Here is an 8,080-nt window from a genome sequence, read left to right on the forward strand (position 1 = left end):
TTTGAACAAATATTTTCAATATTTTCGTTAACATATACTAATATTTTTTGTAATAATTGATCTATACATACTGCTAGTGGAACTATACACTTATAACTATACAATTGCAACTATGCAATTGCAACTATACAATTGCAACTATACAATCGCAACTATGCAATCGCAACTATACAATTGCAACTATACAATTGCAACTATACAATTGCAACTATACAATTGCAACTATACAATTGCAACTGTACAATTGTAACTATACAATTGCAACTATACAATTGCAACTATACAATTACAGTAATAAAATTACATTCTAAGAGTACATAACTTATATGTTTTCAGACGATAATTCATAACTTTTATAAGCAAAGATAGAGTGCCACGTGGACTGAGGAGCGACCAGCCCCAGATACCACCATGGCAGTTGTGATGGTTGTAAAATTCATGTATTGTTAGCTCCGTGGACGAGTGTTAATTAACAGCGTTGATCCTGCTATATCCATGGGCTACGAACCACGTCTATGTCCATTCTTCTGTTTATTCATTGACAGATGTTCACCAGGACTCATACTGGTTTACTGGATTATATGGATTTGATAGGTATGAGCACAGATGTTTCATTAAAACTGGTGCTGTGGGATGAGACAGTAGAGCTCCAGATGGTGCTACTGTTATAACATTATAGCTGCATTGGTTGCACAAACATCCTGTTGCAACGTCAATGGCTGAGTGGTTACAATGTTAAACATACTATATGCATAAAAAACCTTACCACGGGCGGGGATAGAACCCGCGATCAGTCTCAAAACTCTAGACCTTCGCATACTATGTTTTTTAAAGATTTAAATTTAACACTTTTGAAGACTTGTTTAGTTTGACTCCTTTTTAATTAAATTCACATTCCTTGTCATTTTTCCACGTTCATTCCTATGAGGGCCAGATTCTTTTTCCAAAGTGCTTGACATTGTTGTCTGCATCTCCTAGTTTCTGTATAGAAGGCAATGTCATCCAAAGAGATTTGAATACAGTCAGCATCATCTACAATATTGTGTACGAATGGTATATAATACCGGTATATAATGCACATGTGTCTTACTCTCATCTACAATATTGCAGAAGTTAATCTGGCATCCAGTCCTATCAGATGAAGTCGAGTAAGCTGCTACACTAGCAAAGCTCACAAATTGCTATATTCTTTCCAGATTCTCTCAAGCACATCGTAACAGTCTATTACTTAAAAATTACACAAGGAGAACAGACCTGTAAATTTTGCCTGGCTTGCAAATTCTTTGCATCGGCCTAAATGGTCGAGCGAGGTCACTCTGCATTGAGGCCTTTCGTAAAATGTACGGATAATAAATCAACAAATGACTGATTGTTTTATTTTTCCTATGGTTCTGTATTTAGATGAATATCTTGCGATTCAAGAGCTGTATTGCTCGCATCACGACGCTGCTTCCCTGTACCTCAACTTACGAAAGATATTTATTTGCTGAGCCTCAAAATTCTCAATAGGCACAGAAGCCACAGCTCAACTCCCTCAACAGAACGAAAAGCTATAATTCAATCTTCCCAAGTTACTCAGGAGTTGAAAATCAAGAATGTTCAGAGGCCTAATAATTTCCGCTGTACGTACTCAAGACGTCCAGCAGCTGCAGTTCAACATCCTCACAAAAACCAACAAGTGTAGATCAACATTCTGATGATACACAGAGTCTGTAGATAAATAGACCCAAAAGTTAAAGCTGACAACAGTCAAACATTACATCATGACCAATTACTTGACAAATCTTAGCAAGTAATTTCCTAAGTTAATTAATTTTCTAACTTCTAAGTTCAGTGTGCTCAGAGACTGTCTTGTAAGGTGACCGGTCTCCCAGTGATGTCACAGAAACCAATACTGTTCTTAATGAAATTGACACTTGTTATTATTCTACGTGATACGATATGCCAGGGAAGAGAATGGTAAAAACATGAATTAATTTGTTTTAGATTTTAGATCAAAATAATTTCCTGAACAGTTGAAAGAATTGCTTAAAAGTTTACATGAATAATTTTAGAGCATTATAGTAAAGGATATAACAAAAATTATAAAAATAATATTGAAAATTGGGTACGCATATGTCTCCTAAAATCATGTGAAATATAACGTCAAATAAGCGAGCAACGTGGAGCTACCCAGCTCCTCTTTTATATCCTACCAACAAATGAGACTTCTAGGAGTTTCGTCATCTATTACGTGATCGTCTGTTCTACCATACGTCTCGTAGACGAGCAACATGTATATACTTTCTACTGAGCATCGGTTTCAGCACTCTTTTCTCTTCCCAAATTTCAATATTTCAACTTTTTTCACCACTATATAATGACGGTAAATTTCTTGTGTCCAGTGCGAAGTCACTGAACAATATTCTGGAATGCATGTAAAACGGATGAGACATTTATAAGTAACATTACTATACATAAGAAAAAACATAAGAAAACATAAGAAAGGAGGAACACTGCAGGAGGCCTGTTGGCCCATACTAGGCAGGTCCTTTACAATTCATCCCACTAACAAAACATTTGTCCAACCCAATTTTCAATGCTACCCAAGAAATAAGCTCTGATGTGCAAGTCCCACTCAAATCCAACCCCTCCCACTCATGTACTTATCCAACCTAAATTTGAAACTACCCGAAGTCCTAGCCTCAATAACCCAACTAGGTAGACTGTTCATCAATCAAGATTGATGGACTGAACACATCGACTCAAGGTTGAGGGACTGATTACCTCAATCTCCTCCTGTTCTTCAAGTTTCTCCTATGTATGGACTGATGAAGCCACTGTGTGGCGAAACGTTTCCTCAATAAAGATACCCAAGAGTTGCACATGTGTCTCATTAATTTAGTCATCCTACGCTGAATGTTTTCTAACGAATTTATGTCCATTCTGTAATATGGAGACCAGAACTGAGCTGCATAATCTAGGTGAGGCCTTACTAATGATGTATAAAGCTTCAGTATGACCTCTGGACTTCTGTTGCTTACACTTCTTGATATAAATCCCAGTAATCTATTTGCCTTATTACGTACGCTTAGGCATTCCTGTCTTGGTTTAAGGTTGCTGCTCACTATAACCCCCAAGTCGTGTGAACTTCTGCTACACAAATCAGTACAGTTGTTAAACTCATATCTAATACATCAACTTGTCAGTGTTATAAACCACAGTTATGCTACACAAAAAGGGTTCAGTCACGTGATTACGGCAAAGGTAAAGAATATCGTCCTGGGCCCTGATCACTGATACATCAAACATTTTATACATTTATCATGTGCATGCAACTGTGTTCTTCAAATTCTGATATTGGGTTCATTTGCCTTTTCAGATAATAAATATTGAGCCAGTTTTTATAGATCATGAGTACATAGGATCACTGACTGTCATTGATCATAAATATGATTCAGAAAGTAACGTAGATTCGCCAAATGAGGAAGAGACTGAAGATGAATGTTTTACTGAAGAAGTCTCCTCATCGAGCAAAGAAAAAATTGATGAATTACCATGGATAAAGCAACTTGCCAAGAAAGAGTCAGTATGTGAGAACTGAAACAGATGTTTATATTTTTTAACATGTTCTGTCATGTTGGAAACTTGATTTGTTTTATACTTCCGTATTTAATAATAGTGTAAATATACATACGATATTTTTTTATCATTTTGAAATAAAATGTTTGCTAAAGGAATAAACAATTTCGCAGTCACTAGTTAATAAACTTCTCATTTTTTTGGATTCTCTGGAAATAACATGGACAACTGAAAAAAAAAACTTTAATAACAATATCTTACAAAATGTTATTCTAAAATCCTATAAAAAGTAAATTTTGATTTCCTAACGATTTTCAAGAGTGCCGTAAACAAGACACTAGCCGTCAGAGATTATAGCACCCCTCCCCCCATAGAATATATCGTTTACATTTAAATTAGCAAATCAACTCATAAAAGAAAACGAATTCAAATTTCCCTCTAAATAAGACAGTCCATCGTTGAATGTTATAAACTGATCAGAAGTAGCGCTCAACAGCTAATGCGCGGAAATCAGTACTTCAGTTGATAAAAATTGGCAAACTGAATCTTAGGAAACTGCCAATATTTGTGTGGGCGAAACAGACGAGAGTTAATTATTTTAAACCGATCAAACGAGCCGTTTTATTAGTTAATGTATGGAAATCAACAGTTTAAATTTTAAAGAAAAAAAATTAGCGAGTAGAAACCCGGTTTTGATAGATACTTCAGAATTTCAAGTTTTGCGCCATTTAGGAGAGCCATTCTCTAGTTATTTCACATACAATACTACAAAATTTTAATACAATAACTAGCAAATTGGCGCGAACACGCTCCACTAACAATCTAAAGCATCACCTACTTGTAATACACCAACAAAGAAGGTTTTAAGGTGATCAGAAGATTTTTCAAGTTATCCCATTATTAGCCCCAAAATCACACAGTCTTTTACACAACTGACAAGTCTCACCTTAAACATCTCAATAACAACATGAAGATATCCTTAGTTATAGAATACTTTGAGGCCGATAAATTAGACACGTGTGCAACATTGGGTATCAGTCCCTTGGGGACTGATTACCTTAAACCCATTCTGATCTTCATCATTCTTCTTTATATAGGACTAATGAAGCCACCGTGTGGCGAAACGTTTCCATAATAAAGATACCCAAATGTTGCAGTTGTCTAATTTATCAACTTGCCGATTCTCTCAACAATTTATCTACTTTGAAGCCAATCAGATGAAACATTTTGGTTATGAACCATCGACGAAAAAGTCAGTTTGCTGGAAATTTATCTAATTTGGTATAATACCTGAAAATATCAAAAAGATAATTTGATTAGTTTTAAACTTTGTTTTTACCCAGAGTCTTGCATAAACATTTAGTACCTGTGTGATGTCTCGGTGGTACTTAAACAAGTCTCAGACTAACAGCTGAACTAAATCAAGTAAACTACTAGTAATAATAGTAATAGTCATAATGATAGTAGTAGTAATATTTTGAAATTACTTTGTGTAGTTCACAGCCTCGTAGCAATAAAAATTAAACAAGGCACATACAAGCACAATAAAAACAAAAGTAAAACTGAAATGCAATAAAAGCTACAAACAAATACTCAGCCAAAAGAAATACTATCATCTCAAGTTTAAATAACCAGTACAAATGAAAATAAAACTAAAATATTCATGTCAAAAGATTCCCATAAAAGTTACCAGACATCTCTGCGATGTGAATTGTGTGTTTTATGATGGGAATAACAAGTTTTTGCATGAAATACGAAGAATTTTTGGTTCTGGAGAGTAAATGAAAACCACGATGCCTTGTGCGCTTATAAACCGTCGCTATGGCTAAGAGTGCAACGTTAGTCACTATTAAGAGAAGATATACAAGATACAGAAGTCCCAGGATGTACTGATTCTCATTAACCTGAAAAAAACAAACATTAAATACTAACGAACAGAAGACAGATATTATTTTTGAAACCACAAACTACAAGTTTTACGGCACATACCAAGTCACTAGGTTACGCGTGAAAACTAACGAGCTAGTCAGAGATGTAGAATTGATAACGTGAGGTGAAAACGACACAATCATTTGGGGAAAATGAAGTTGGCAGAAAATTTAAGTGTGTCATTGTCTCATTAAACAGCATTAAAACGACTCAATGAGCTTAATGAATACACTTTCCTTATTTTTCGTTGATTTTGGTGGAGAGAAGACATCACTCATACACGAGTCAAATGTTTATAATCACTCAGCTGGTTAGGATTTGCGATACATAAAGCCAATCAAAATACAACCTTTGGCTGGCATTATAAAATCATCTCTTATGCAGTTCTTTATTGCATTTTAAAAGAATATGGAGGTTTTCAAGAGTTATTTTAATGTACTGTATTTGAGCGCAAGAACTGTAATTGGCATTAAATGATGTTAGATGGTTTGATGAAAACAAAATTGAGTTAATGTTTAAACACACCATTATTCATCAAAAAATAATTGCATGGTTAAACATTACATAGAAGTATAAACATGGAAAAGTATTAACAAAGTGGAGTAATATGTGTGACAATAAATTACATAAAACATTTATTTTTCCTTGACCTCTGTGCAAAATTTAGTTACCCACCATTACGCTCAAATATCAGGTGGTCAGTGCTCGAAAACATTTTGATATCTATGATCATCGGAAATATAGCCTTTCCTTCTTTAGAATCATGAATTTGGTAACACAATTATATCAAAATCAATTGCTAGATAAAGACTTCCTTTGCTCCATGTATCTGCTGATTACCAAAAGAGATTTACAAACTCTTAAAAGTAAAGCTCAGCCACCGCTTGTTAAACTGTCCCATGAAAGGTACTGTGAAGAGTTTCCAGATGAACTGATTCAATGTGTTTACTATTCATCACTCGCGGCATCAAATAAATATATATAACACCAACAAGAAAAGAACTATAAAGTTAACAAGCAAAAGCTACTAATATAAATAAAACGCGCACACAACGAAATACTATCATACCAAGAAACAATAACAAGCTATAGTCAAAATTTAAACTTTCATAAGATTAATAATAGGGACCTTTGTGTGCCTATGGAGATCTTCCAGAGTTTCCAATGGACACTAGTATGCTTAGAAAAGTGACGGAAGCAGATAAGCCAAACTGAGCAAATTGTTAATTTGTGTTCCATTGTCAGCTGCACAACAAAGCTACGCAGAGTGAGAGGGAAAATATTGAAAGAGCATCTTCGAACGTCGAAGATGCTGTGGGAGAGATGAATGTGCCCAGCCTTTAAGTTGCAAATATTTGAATCAAACTGAAGATTCTTGTTGAGGGAGGCTGAACATCCATGGTATTCCGAACTCTGTCTAACGTCCTTCTGGTAGATAACAGACATATATGTAGTGAACAAGACATTTAATACAATTAGTTTAGTCACAAGGGATTGCTTCTTAGGATTGAACAATCTACATGTGGTGAGAAGTTTCCGACACTGGTGAAAACGTCGGGCATGTTTCCTTACACCAGCTTACCCTCCTCACCTAACAGTAATTAGGTACGAAGGTGTTGGTCGACTGGTGTGGGTCGCATCCTGAGGGACAAGATTAAGGGCCCAATAGAAATAAAAGTCACCAATGACACTGGCTTTCTATGGATATCCTGGGTGACTAACCCTCCTTGGTAAAAATCAGAACAGGTTTTAATAGATGTGTAGATAGAAACATACGTGTCTTATCTACAACTTGTTATCACCATACCATTTCCACCAACTTGCTTTTTATCTATAGTGACCAGCGGACCCACTACTTCCCAAGGATTTATCAGAGTAGATGGCCCATATAGTCACTAAGGCAATTCTCGCATACAAAAAGTTAGATATTTCAGCCCATGCCTCGGCACCTGCGCAGTCAGTTTACTGGACACCATTGTATACCAGACCCTAGCAGAATAGCCCACTTGTACCATGCATGGAGAAGTGCTAACCACCTCTGAATCTTATGCGTAGCAAGATGGAGAGAAGCATACTAGCTTAGGGAAAATATATCACATTGAGAATCTGAGTTCACAGTGAACCGAAATTCAATTAAGCGAGAATCGGGACGAGAGCAGCGAGGATTGTGTTGTTTTGCAGTGAACATACTCTAACTGTACACAATATGAGACCTCAGGAGCGATCATAGCAAAACCACCTCAAAACCTTGATCTTTGACAAAATTACACTCCTAAAAATTAGCCAAGGTGACCACCGAGGCTTGACATGTCTCCGGAAATTATGACACTAAGTGCAGAACAAACCCGTATGAGAAGCACAGATCTAGCTTCTAACGAGACAGCTCAAGGTAAATGACACCAGACTCAACAATGTAAATTGGAAAATACGTAACGCTGCAGTGTAATGCCCTGTCGCAACGTGATTAAAATGATTTAGCAAGTGCAGTTGGGAAGTGCTTGGAAACAGTAGATCTGGCAGGTGTGCTCTAGCCTGGAATGGCACAAAGTGGCTGTGCATACTTAGCCAATTCATCCTTCTCCGCAGGAAA

Source organism: Cherax quadricarinatus, chromosome 42 (genome assembly GCF_038502225.1).
Source record: "Cherax quadricarinatus isolate ZL_2023a chromosome 42, ASM3850222v1, whole genome shotgun sequence".
In the NCBI taxonomy this organism is placed as follows: Eukaryota; Metazoa; Arthropoda; class Malacostraca; order Decapoda; family Parastacidae; genus Cherax; species Cherax quadricarinatus.